The sequence below is a fragment of the Ascaphus truei genome, chromosome 6 (assembly GCF_040206685.1).
Source record: "Ascaphus truei isolate aAscTru1 chromosome 6, aAscTru1.hap1, whole genome shotgun sequence".
NCBI classification, from domain to species: domain Eukaryota; kingdom Metazoa; phylum Chordata; class Amphibia; order Anura; family Ascaphidae; genus Ascaphus; species Ascaphus truei.
Window position 1 is genome coordinate 62,616,259 of NC_134488.1, and position 13,073 is coordinate 62,629,331.

Sequence of the window (13,073 nt, forward strand, 5' to 3'; positions counted from 1 at the left end):
CGCAGGTCTTGGGGGAATTTAAAATTCCCCCGCTTGCCGGCAAGACAGGCCGGTCACGTGAGCGGTTCGCCCAATGAGGGCGAACCAGCTCCGTGACGTCACTGGCCCGCCCCCGGCTAGTGACGCGCCCGCCCCCGGACCGCCCCGTGACGGCTGCTGACAGCGCTTGCGGTAAGCAACCGCAAGGCCAGGGAAAGCACACACACACACACACACACACACATTACAGGGAATGTGGCGTTCAAAGAGTTAACGTGTAGAGGTGGTATAGTGATACTCAGGAAATGTGTGCAGCTACCTAAAAAATATATATGCTGTATAGTGGAAATATCAATGTTAAGGGTGTGTGAACACTCTAATGTACAAAAACAGTTAACCTAGAGGTAAATTGAATATGCTCTAATGAGTAAAGTGTGCACGGCGAATAAAGTTCACTGCAGGTGTGCAGCTCTTCAGAAGCGTTGACTCAAAAAAAAAAAAAAGGAGCGCACAACTACTCATTATGTAGTATGTAATAAAAATATATAGTGACAGAAACGTGGCAAGTATTGCACATACAAAAAAAATATGTAGTTTAAAAGCATATAACATTATCCCTCTGCCTGTCCACATGGCATCCAGAAGCATCAACCGGCGTCTGATCAGCTGAAAGCATCCAAGGGCTCAGGCTTCATGGGTAGTAGGAAGGAAGCTTGGAAACCGTGTCTCGTTATTGTCCACAAGGATATCTACAATGTAGCAGAGGGGAAGGCGCTGACGTCAAACTCCTCCGAACAGACCGCCCACTCTAACAACAATAGCCGGCTGTGTTAGTCCTCTGCTGAGCAACAACTGAGGAAATGAATCCCAGCAAGCTCAGTGCGTGACGTTCAAGACCGAAATAGTGCTGCGATAGAATGTATTAAAGCGGAGGCAATAACAAATCCTACGCGTTTCGTGGTGTACATCATGCCACTTCATCAGGGGATGATGTTTGCCTCTGACACCCTCATCCTATATCCCCATTGGATCTATCTGATTCGAATATAATGGGATTTTATGTTTAAGCTGTGTAGCTGACCGAATCAAAGCCAATAGATGGGAATAGGGTGGTGTGTGTCAGTGGTGTTAAACATTAGACAAAACAAAATATTAATTCATCAATACAATACAACAAATTAAATGACACAATTCAAAATACATAATCCATTACATATATTTAACATATGAAAATATTAAATAAAAATATACAGTGTGGCTGTATCCATGATGCAAGATATACAATGCAACATATACAATTTATCTCTTAGACAACTCTTTGCTATTATTGATAGTTATGAAGTTTCCACCAAAAAGGAAGCATAAAGCTAAGAATCATCCAAGAATTTAATGTATATAGGCTGCCGCTAGCCTATGCGGAAGAGCGAATACGGGATTAGCTATGTGCATTAAGCAGCTAAAATCAAACAGATAAAAGGACAGCACCAGGATACCACCAGAGCGATCCAGCATAAAAATACATATTAAGGACAACTTAACTAAAGGCATTATATAAATACAAAAGGGAGAGAAGTAAAAAGGTCTGAAGTTTAATGAATAGAGATAGATCTTGACCCCATCACTCTCTCGTTTGCTGGTACCATTTCTATACCCTTATATTGCAAAAGAAAGGGTCCTGATTATGGTGGCTTTTAAAATGGCGAGAGACACTACAGTATGTTGCTCAAAAACAATGTTGATGTTGCTAGCATGTTCCTGAAGTATCTTAATTAACACATTCCCAGCAAGCTCAAACTCCCACACCCACCACATGATGAATATATATTTATGTCAACCAGAGAGCTACTGAGCGTGGCAATGGTATACAACAAGAGACAGGGGGTGCCCAATGCTACATCCAATTGACAAAACATATATGATGAAAAGTATAAAGTAAAATACTTCAATAATAATAATATTAAATACTTGGTTATTTAGTTAACCCTTTGGCCAAAGGCGTCATAAGCCTGCATACCAACGTCAAGGTATAACCAAAATAATGCAGGTCCTACAATACACTACACTACACTGTGAACCATTCCTGTTACCTCTGTAAGAGGGGATCTATTTTGATCTGGTTTGAAACTGATTGGCCGGCAAAGCCGGCCAATTCAGTTGAACAGCAATTCTACTTGTTACCAAGTAGAACAAAGATAAACCAGTCAAACAAAAATTAAATGAACCCAACAAGTGCACTAATGAAGTGCACTTAAAACAGAAGGGTTAAATCTGAAGAACCCTGATTGGTGGATACCGAGCAAAGCACCCCGCCTAACGTCCACTGGGAGGCAAACTCTGAAACCGTCCCAGTAGACTCGGCGTACGAGTACTCTGCCCGAATACGGGAGTGCACCAGCGCCCGGAACATGACCACGATGTTTGTTGGGACCCCCCCCTCCAAACACTGCTTCCTGGTTTTACAAATGGCTACCTTAGCCAATGCCAGGAGCAGGTTGACCAGGAGATCCCTAGGCTTATTGTCCCGGGACACTGGGCACCCAAAAATAAAAAGATGAGGTGAGAAGTGCAACCAGAACTGCAGGAGTAAGCTCCTCAAGAAGGAAAAGAGGGGCTGCAGTCTGGCACAACTCGAATAAATGTGATATACGGACTCCCGCTCGCCACAGAAGGGACAGGCGGCGGGGGAGTCTGTGAAGTGTGCCAAATACTCTCCTGTGCTCAGTGCTCCGTGGAGGACCCTCCAACTCAAATCCCCGGCGGGACGGGGAACCAAAGATGAATAGAGTTCCTTCCACCGGAGTCTCTCGTCCTCGTTCGCTGGGAATACCTGCCTCCAGATGGTGTCTGGGCGGGTGACAAGGGCGAGGTAATGCACTATATGGAGCACTAGAGAATACATGACTTTCCTCGGCATGCCGCGGAAACATGCCGGGGACATTTCCCCCAACTTGCTGAGGTTGGGGGAGAGAAGAGCCCGAGGGGGTTGCCGTGACCTTGGTTCCACGCAAAGATCCGGAGAGCCGAAGTTGATAGGATGACAAGGCTCTCCGGTCTGCAATACCCCCTCAATGAAGGTGCGGGAGTCGGGGTGTATGGCATCTTTAATCTCCTGGATCAAACGACGAGGGACGCGGGCAGAACGCAGATCCATACGGGGCGCGAGCACCTCTGCCCCTACCCAATCCCGCCGCTCATAGTCCAGGAGATCCCCGACTCTGGTCACCTGCGCCAGGATTAGCCGGCGGCAAATAGAGGGTGAATCCAACATCCGAGCCCCCACTGCCGGATTATACAGCAGGGGCTCGGCGAGGAAATCAACCCCCACCGCCTGTTCCTTCCTGGTCGCGGAGACCAGTTTCCAGGCCTTCAGTAAGTCCCGGTAGTATCCCGGCAGCTCCGAGAGGTTTCTACCTAAACCCTCGGGCCTCATATTGCGCAGCTGGCGAAAGAAAAAGGTTGCCAGCTGGCACCACTGCGGAGACGGATCTGCGAATAGGTATCTCTGCAGGTATTGGAGGCGGAAAGTGTGTAACTGGGAGCGGACACACACCACTCCCTGTCCACCCTCCTCCAAAGGGAGACACGCAACTCCCACAGAGACCCAATGCTTCCCCATCCAGAGAAAATCCATCAACTTCCTCTGGATCTTGTTGATAAATTCAGGGGTCGGACCCATGGCTATCAGCCGGTGCCAAAGCTGACTGGCCACCAGCTGATTGATTACCAGGGTTCTTCCCCTAAGGGAAAGCATCCTCGACAGATACACCCAAGACCCCAGACGAGCAATGACTCGTTCCTCAAGATCACTGAAGTTTTCTGGGGCTGGGTCTTCCGCAGCAGACAGGTAGACTCCCAGATATTTGAGAGTATCGCTCCCCCACGAGATATTACGAAACGCGGGGGGCAAAGAGTCCACCTGTAAGGGACCCACCAAGATGCCGGAGCACTTGGACCAGTTGATCCGAGCAGAAGAGGCCGCGGTGTAGACCTCTTGGCACTCCTGTGCCCGCTCTAGATCATCTAGGTCCTGGGCCACGAGGAGCACATCATCGGCATAAGCCGACAGGACTACCCGCATGTCGGGCTCCCGCAGCACCAGCCCGGTAAGCCTCTTCCTCAGTAGGCAGAGGAAGGGCTCAATGGCCAGCGCGTACAGTTGCCCAGACAGGGGGCACCCTTGACGCACTCCCCGACCAAACACAAAAGGTGCCGTCAGGGACCAGTTGATCTTCACCAGACACTCTGCAGAAGCGTACAGCATCTGGAGAAAGCCCACAAATTGTGGGCCGAAGCCAAACGCCCGCAGGGTCTGCATAAGGTAACGGTGATCCACTCTGTCAAACGCCTTCTCCTGATCTAGGGACAGGAAGGCGAGTGATAGACCAGTCCTCTGCGCGTAGTGCATCAGGTCCCGGACCAGAAAAATGTTGTCATGAATGCTCCGGCCCGGGACAGTATAGGACTGGTCGGGGTGAATCACCTCTGCCAGCACGGACTTGAGCCTCAGCGAAAGCGCTTTGGCTACGATCTTATAGTCCGTGCTGAGCAGTGAGACCGGTCGCCAATTAGAGATCTGACGGAGATCCCCCTTCTTCGGCAGCAAAGACAGTATTGCCCGCCGACACGAAAGTGGCATCTCACCGATCTCCAGGGCTTCGGCTAGGACCTCGGTGAAATCAGGTCCCAGCATCTCCCAGAAAAACCGGAAGAACTCCACAGTCAGCCCGTCTAGCCCCGGCGCTTTTCCGCGGGACATGAGACTGAGGGCTTCAGAGAGCTCGGCCAGATTCAAAGGTAACTCAAGCCGCTCCCTTCCATCCTCACCGACCGTGGGAAGCCCCTCCCATAAGACCCTGCATTTATCTGGCTGGATGGACTCCGGAGAGAAAAGATCTACATAGAATCTCCGGGTTCTGTCCCGGATGCTCTCCGGGTCAGTCAGAGGGGTACCGTCCTCTGCCAACAGGCATGTGATATGTCTACGGTTTCGCCTCTTTTTCTCCAGCGCGTAGAAGAGGCGCGACCCGCGATCCATCTCTCGAAGGAAGTTGATGCGGGATCGCACATACGCCCCCCGAGCTCTCCGATCTTCCAAGTCCCGGAGAGCGCACTTCCTCTCCACGTACATACTCTGCAGGTATTGGTCTCCCGCCACAGACAGCCGCTTCTCGAGATCGAGCACCTCCTCCCTGAGGGCCTCGATCTCAGCATCGCGCCGCCCGCTGGCACCTCTGGTGTACTCCTGACACACGAGGCGCAGATGAACCTTGCCCACGTCCCACCACTGCTCTAACGTGGCAAAGTCTGACCTGCAACCTCTCCAGGCCATCCAAAAGTCTCGGACCGTCGTCGCAAACCCCTTGTCCTCCAACAACGTATTGTTGAAGTGCCAATATGCGGCCGAGGGTGCTGCAGGTAGCAGCATCACCGTCACGGACGCACAATTGTGGTCCGAAAACGGCGCCAGCCTAATGGCACTGGACTGGGCTCGTGACAGGCTGTGGCTGGAAATATACAGCCTGTCGATCCGGGACCAGGACATCCATTCACCCCTAAACACCCTAACATGGGTGAACTCAGTGGATGCCTCAGGATGTTGTTCTCGCCAGACGTCTACCAAGGAGTAGCGGGTGATGACCTCCCGCAAGGCCGATGCAGAACACGGGTGTGGCTCCGGACCATTCCGGTCTTTCCGAGCCTCGAGGGTACAGTTAAAATCACCCCCGAGCACCACGTATTCGTCTGCGTCGACTGTCTCCAGGTATTCAGACATTCTGACGAAGACACAAAAAACAAAACTGTGCGCTACTACCTAACTACCTATAAAGTTTAAATGTATAAATATATACAGTGCAGTGACTATACCATCAATTTAGTGATAAAAAATTTATAAAAAATTAAACCACAACTCCCACAGTGAGATAATTAAACATCGACTAATAGTGTTTCTTTTATTCCAGCATGTTTTTAATTATTTATGCTAGGTTTTGTCTATATGTAAGTTTATATTAAATAGGTATTGTTTTGTTTTTTTTTGTTAATAAAGTTGTTGTTTTAAAAGTAAACTACACATCTTCCCTATCACGCAGACCATTACCTATTATAGATGATTGGTCTATCCCTAATTGGTTGACCAATAAGGTATCTATGTGAGGTATTTAAGACCTCTGGGTAATGGCCTAATTATTCCCTGAAGAAGTAGTTAATTCTACGAAACTAGTTGGATGTAACATTCTATTGCCTTATATCTGCTTACATTGGCCTTTGTCTATGTATTGGCCTGTCCTGTTTTTATTTCATCCTGTGTGCTGTTTTGGACACTTGTGAGAGACTTTGTAAGACTGTTCAAACTTCCCTATTGAATCCACCACTGCTGCATCGTGGCACGCTGAGGGCACCCCAGCAAGCTGCGTTTTAACCTCTGTGCAGAGGATACACCTGCCGAGGTACAGGAGCAGCTTCATATCGGCCAGGAAGCAGGAGCGATTTCACCGAGCCCCAGTACCAGCTGCTGAACCTGGCTGCATGAAGGGAAATCCCCTTGGGAGTGAAAAGACTGACGTCCTGCCCCAGAATCAACTGAGCTGCAGCAGCAGAGGGAAGCAAGCACCTGAATCTACAGCTAACAGCTGCCGAGTGGTAAACAGTGTGATACACACTACATGCCTTTTACCAACTTTTTTCATGTACGCAGATATATTACCCCCTTTTTAATTCTATAATATATTGTTGAATTTGCTTCACTATTTGGCGTTGTGCGCTGTTTTCTTTTGTTTCCATTCTGACGAAGAACTGCCTTCTCAGGGGTCCGGTGGCAGGAGCATACACGTTCAGGAAATTAAACGTGTAGTCCTCGTGTCGGACCCTGATATGCAACAGGCGACCTGGAACAACAGCTTTGGCAAGCAGCAGCTCTGGTTGAAAAGACTCAGAGAACAGGGTCACCACCCCACTAGATGTTGAAGTGAGATGGCTGAAGAAGACACTGCCTCGCCACTCCAAATGCCAGCTGGCTTCAGCCTCTGGAGTGGTATGGGTTTCCTGCAGGAAACTCACAGAATACTTCCCCTTCTGCAAAAAGGAGAGTACCTGGAACCTGCGAAACCCATCCTTACAGCCGTTAACATTTAGCGTACCGATGCTTAACGCCATTGGTAATCAGGAGTTTTTTGGTTCCCCACAGGTGCTCAGGGTACTATACCCCGAGAAGCCTTTACGTGGTCTCGCATCACTTTTTCAAACTTCAGGACACGAATATGGATAGCCCCGGAGATTTTGGCCTTGTGGTTGGCCCTGATGTAAGCTCCGAGAGAATGGAGAATGACCGAGGCATCTTTCCACTTCTCAAGGGCCAACTTCACCTTCAAGTTTTTATGCTTGTGGAGGGTATCCTCTAGGAAAGCATCTAGCTCCTGGGCAGGGATAACAGGGGTCAAAGAGTCCACCGACTCCACGGTGCCAGAAGACTCCTCACTGAGCCCCAACTCCCTAAGCTCCTCTTGACTGAAAGGCTCAAGACCCTCACCCTCCCCTGCGGGGGTCTCTCTCAGTCCTAGAGTGGGTTCCCCCTTCGGTGTTTCCACGAGGGGGTCCACTAAATCCTCCACTTCCAACCCCGGGGTAGGATGTTCAGGGGTATCTGGTGGCGGCATGGCAGAGGCAGCGGTTTCTGGAGTGACCTTTTGAACAAAAAAGGTACCCATTACCCTCCTGGTCTCCTCTATCGCCGTGTAAGTAAACGGAATGTTAGGGGCATCCGCCTCAATCACGGGAGGGCACTCTTCTGTAGGCACCCCAAGGAGAGAGTCTAGCCTGGCAGTCATCTTTGACAAAGACCAAAACTCCCCACTAAGAGGGCTCACGTCAGATAGCCTCCAGTTGAAATCCGAAGTGCTCACTAAAGCATCCCTACCTACACCTGCCTCCCCCTCTCCATCCTCAACCATGGGGGTCAGCCCTAGCCCATCCCCTACTTCTGGTGACGCAAAACCTGACTCCGCCTCAGGTGCGACACTCGAAGGCGGTACAGCCGGAGGGGGATCTTGGCTGGCTCCAAAGATAGGTGCATTCGGCAAGGCAAATTCACCGAAGCACAATTCTCCTGGGGATGCTCTCCAACCAGGAGGGGCGTTGAGAGGCACCCCAACGTCTATATCTATGGGCAAGGCCTCATGCTGCTGAGCATTTTGGCCTTCCACCCCAAAGACGCCGGGTACCTTCAGTTGTATTCCCTCCAGAAATTCGAGGGGGGGGGGCTGTACGTGTGTAGGATCCGGTTTACACTGGCTAATCGTAACCAGTGGGCCGGACAGGACCACCTTTTGTGGAACTGATGTTACGTTCCGCTTCAGAGACTTCAGAGGGTAAACGTAATATGGTTCACCCTCCTCTACCTCCTCAATCACCCTCTTATTTGTTTTAAATTTGCTCTTTCTGGGGATTGATTCCCCAGGAGAGAGTGCCGCTACCTCCATAACAGGAGTTTCCTCCTGCTCCCCCAAACTCTGTACGGTGCTTAAATTGGGGGTAAGGTGTTCTTGGGGGGGGGACAGTGACAACAGAGGGTGACTGTTGTGGGGTGACTTTTCCTTTCTCCCTCTTTGTAGGGGTGAGAGGTTCAGATGTCACTGTTTGAGTTGAGGCAGTGACATCTTCTGTGATCCCAGGGGGGACCTGGGCCCTTGAGGTCTTTTCCTTCTCCCTCTGTTCTTTGGGGAGAGGTTCAGATGTCACTGTTTGAGATGGGCCAGTGGCATCTTCTGTGGTCCCAGGGGGGGCCTGGGCCCTCAAGGGCTTTCCTTTCTCCCTCTTTCTTTGGGGGAGAGGTGTAGATGTCACCGCCCGAGATGGGGCAGCGACATCTGCTGTGGTCCCAGGGGAGGGCTGGGCCCTCAAGGGCTCCGCCGCGGTGGGCGCAGCGGCACAGGGTATTTCCCCTCGGGGGGAAGACAGTGATAACAGAGGGTGGTCGCTCCAGGGCGACCCCCTCTCCTTCTCTCCGCTCTCCAGGGAGAGGTGCAGAAGTCACTGTTCCAGATGGGACAGCGACATCTCTTGTGGTCCCTGGAGGGACCTGGGCCCCTGAGGGCCCTGCTGTGGTGGGCACAGCGGTACGGGGTGTCTTGGCAGAGGGAGGGGTGGGTGTAGGAGTTGGGATAGGTCCTCTGTTCCCTTTGGGGCAACCCCTACGAGTGTGCCCCAGCTCCTTGCACAGATAACATCTAATCCCCTCCGTGCCATAGAACACTGTGTACATTATGCCCTCGTAGGGCACCCTAAAAGAACCCTCCACAGATTCTGTGCTCCCCGGCAGCAGCACTTGTACCTGCCGCCTAAATGAGAGCACGTGCCTCAGCGCTCTATCCCTGCAGCCCAGTGGAATTTTTGTTATGGGAGACTTAATGTCTCCCAGGACTTGCAAGTGCAGCCGCATGAGGCTATCTGGGATGAAGGGGGGCACATTGGAGAGAATAATCTTAGTGCCTAACCCCTCCATGGGTTCTACGGGGATGTAGGTCCCTCCTACACTGATGCCTTTCTGCACCAGGGTGTGCGTGGCAGCCAGCGTACGGAGGAAGAAAATTCCTCTCCCGTACATCTTGCTGGCCGCCACCACAGCTGAGGGACCCACAACGTCTGCCACAGCCCTAACATAAATCTCCATGCTAAGGCCAGGTGACATTGGGCACCTCACCCCAAGCTTCCTGCTCAGACAGGGCGTGGCCCCAGCATTGTTATTACTGGGGTCAACGCCTGCAGCTGCCACCTGCGCCCAAATTGGAACTGGGACTGCAGGGGTTAAACTGACAACAGGAACTGGGGGAGGTGTAGCCAGGGCACTGGAAGTACCAGGCCTAGGGCTGTGGTTATTGCTCCTAGGGGCCCCAGTTTTTGGAGTTCGGTGTCCAGGTGTGGCCCCTGTTGCCGCACTAGTCCTATTCCCCCCAGGCATGATGAAATAAGCCTCTAAGTAAGGGGATGAAATAGTGCTTAGGGAGAGAGATGCAGAGAGGTAATTGTCCCTTTAAGAACCAATTAACTATCTCTCTGCACAGGGAGGGAAAGAAAACAGCTTTTAAAACCTGCTGTAATCTTCTCTTTCTCCCCTTAATTATTTAACTCTCTCTCTTACAAGAAACCACACCACAAAAAGAAGGTCTTTAAGTAAGACACAGAGCTCCCAATTGCAAATGAAAAAGAAAGAAATCAGGCTTAAATTAAAGTGAAAACTGGAAGTAAAAAACAACTAGAGGTGGGGGGGGGGGGAGGTGAGAGGGGTTGAGACTGCAGTTCCAGCCAGCTTAAGTGCGGCTTTGCTGGGTTAAAATACAGCAGCCTCTGGGTGAAAACAAAAAACGGTTTTTAAACCTGAAAAAAACACCCAAACCCTCCACAAAAACCACTGTATACTCACAATATACTCCCCCACAGATCCACACCAAAGTATACCAAAAAAGAAAGAATACAACCTGATTCTTCAGCAATTGCCTGGGAGCTCTGAATGGAAGAGAAGCAGGCTCCAGCACAGCTACACACAGGAAACCAGGGACTATGCAGAACCCTTCATTTACCTCTGTAAGAGGGGAAGAACCATTATAGGTCCTGTTCCTGCAGCAAGTGGAATGACCTCCCAAGTTAAAAAGGGTGAAGGAGGAGTGAGCTCTGGGGGGAGGTGCCACAGCCTCCAATTGACTGCTACCAGTCAGACATTGATTAACACACATTCCCAGCACGCTCAAACTCCCACACCCACCACATGATGAATATATATTTATGTCAACCAGAGAGCTACTGAGCGTGGCAATGGTATAGAAGAGACAGGGGGTGCCCAATGCTACATCCAATTGACAAAACATATATGATGAAAAGTATAAAGTAAAATACTTCAATAATAATATTAAATACTTGGTTATTTAGTTAACCCTTTGGCCAAAGGCGTCATAAGCCTGCATACCAACGTCTCCTGAAGTATATTAACACCAATGACTATAATTTTGTATTCACGTCAAACATTATCTATATTATCTGGATTTTAACTTATTAGGATCATCAGAAGGATCAATTATCACTAAAACACACTTTAAAGATGTTAATACTTGTAGTCTGCTTATGGCTAGTAGTAACCATAATAATAAAGTCTGGTTGGACAACATCCCTGTAGGACAATTCACCAGGCTTAAACTAAATTGTAGTACGGAGTTTATTCCTGCTACCCATGATGCCTGCGGCCTTGGATGCTTTCAGCTGATCAGATGCCAGACAATGCTTTGGGATGACAGGTGGATAGTCAGTGATATTGTTATATGTTTTTAAACTACATAATTTTCGTACGTGCAATACTTCCCTCCTTTATTCTGCCAATATATAGGTTTTGCCTAGCAAGCAGTGGGGACGCACATTACCTCTATGGCCATACGCTTTTAAGCCTGCAGTTCTTCCGGTCTGTGCAATATTTCTATGTCTGGTTGTGTTCATTTACCTCCCTGATGAAGGGGCCCTATGCTGGCTCCTAAACATTGGAACTTTTTTGAGATGTACTAAACACGTATTACGTACCTATTGTGGTGTCTCCATTCCTCTTCTTCAGATGCTGGTGGAGTATTTGTTTATTTCTATATGGATGCGTGCACTCGCCAATGTAGCCTTTATTTAAGATGCGCTTCCTCTTGTTTTGATATATACACTGTGACAGAGTCATAGTCTCTGTATATGTTAGTATGAGGTTGCATTGTGCCTGCTTTCCAGTATGCAATGAGTTAACTCCACTGGTTAGGTAGTCCACAGGTGATTCTAATTAAGTGAGCTCACCTGCTTTAAAAAGGGGAAGAGGAAATGCCTCTGGGTCAGCAGTCTCTCAGACACAGAGAGGAAGGACTGACAGGACTGACAGGACTGACAGGACTGACAGGACTGACAGGACTGACAGGACTGACAGGACTGACAGCACTGACGCTGTCCCAAATGGAATAAAGCTCCCAGGTAAGGAGCCAAATGGTATTACCAAATATTGTTGGTCTGGTCAAGTTTAGCTAACCAGCCGTGTAAATAGGCTTAACCTTGTTTAGTTAGCTTCCCTAACTGGGATAGGTTTTTGTTTTTTTGTTTTTGTTTCACTTAAAGGGACAGAGCACCCATTGTTTATTATGTTTATGGACAAATAAAACCACCAGCATATTATTTCACTAGAAGAACTGTGTTGCCTCCTCACTAACCACAGTCATCCTGCCACAACACAGACATACACACACACCAACCCCCTCCATACATTTTTTCCCCCAACCCTTTTACTGTTAGAAGCTACGTCATTACGTTTTAAAGCATTGCAGTCCCCTCTGGCTGTGATGGGGTTAAAGCCCAGTCTGATGTGACAGACGGCACCAGGTACAAGGTTACACACAAATAAACTCAAAACACATCTGGAGTTCATAATTTTTTTTTTTAGTTTTTTTTATTGCAGGAATTGGTGAAAGTTACACTTCAAACTGATGCAAGCGACATTAAGAACCCAAGTAACAACAAAAATAAGAGCAAAGAAACAACAAAAATACAAAAAAAAAATGAAAACATTTAAAAACAAACAAAAAAAAACCGGGAGATGGTTCCAGTAGGCAGAATGGCAGAGTGACAATGTAAGGAGTGGGGACTGTCCCTGCGAATCGGTGACAGTTTTGGCTCAGGAGGTCTGTCATACTGTATTAACTTAACAGCGCGAGATCTCTTCTAGTACAGCAGCTATAAAACTATATTACACATACAGACAGGAATTAAAACGGTTAACAGCTCCAGAGATGGGGAGTTATAAAATGTACCATGGTTTGGTTGTTTTCTTTAGCATTTTAAGGTATGTTAACCCCCTCCCACTGCCAGAGGGACTGCAGCGCAAATGCTTTACAGATACTTCTGGCAGCAAAGGGGTCAAAGCAGCAATCAGACAGTACTGTGTACTTTAAAAAAAAAAATTGTTAGCCTTTCTAAACATATCACTATGCAAAAAGGTCCACAGAAGTTGTTTTCCTACAGTAAAAGCATACGGTCATACTCAGTATCATTGAGAAGTGCAGTGCGTTTAGTCTCAGTGGGAGATTCCCCTCCTA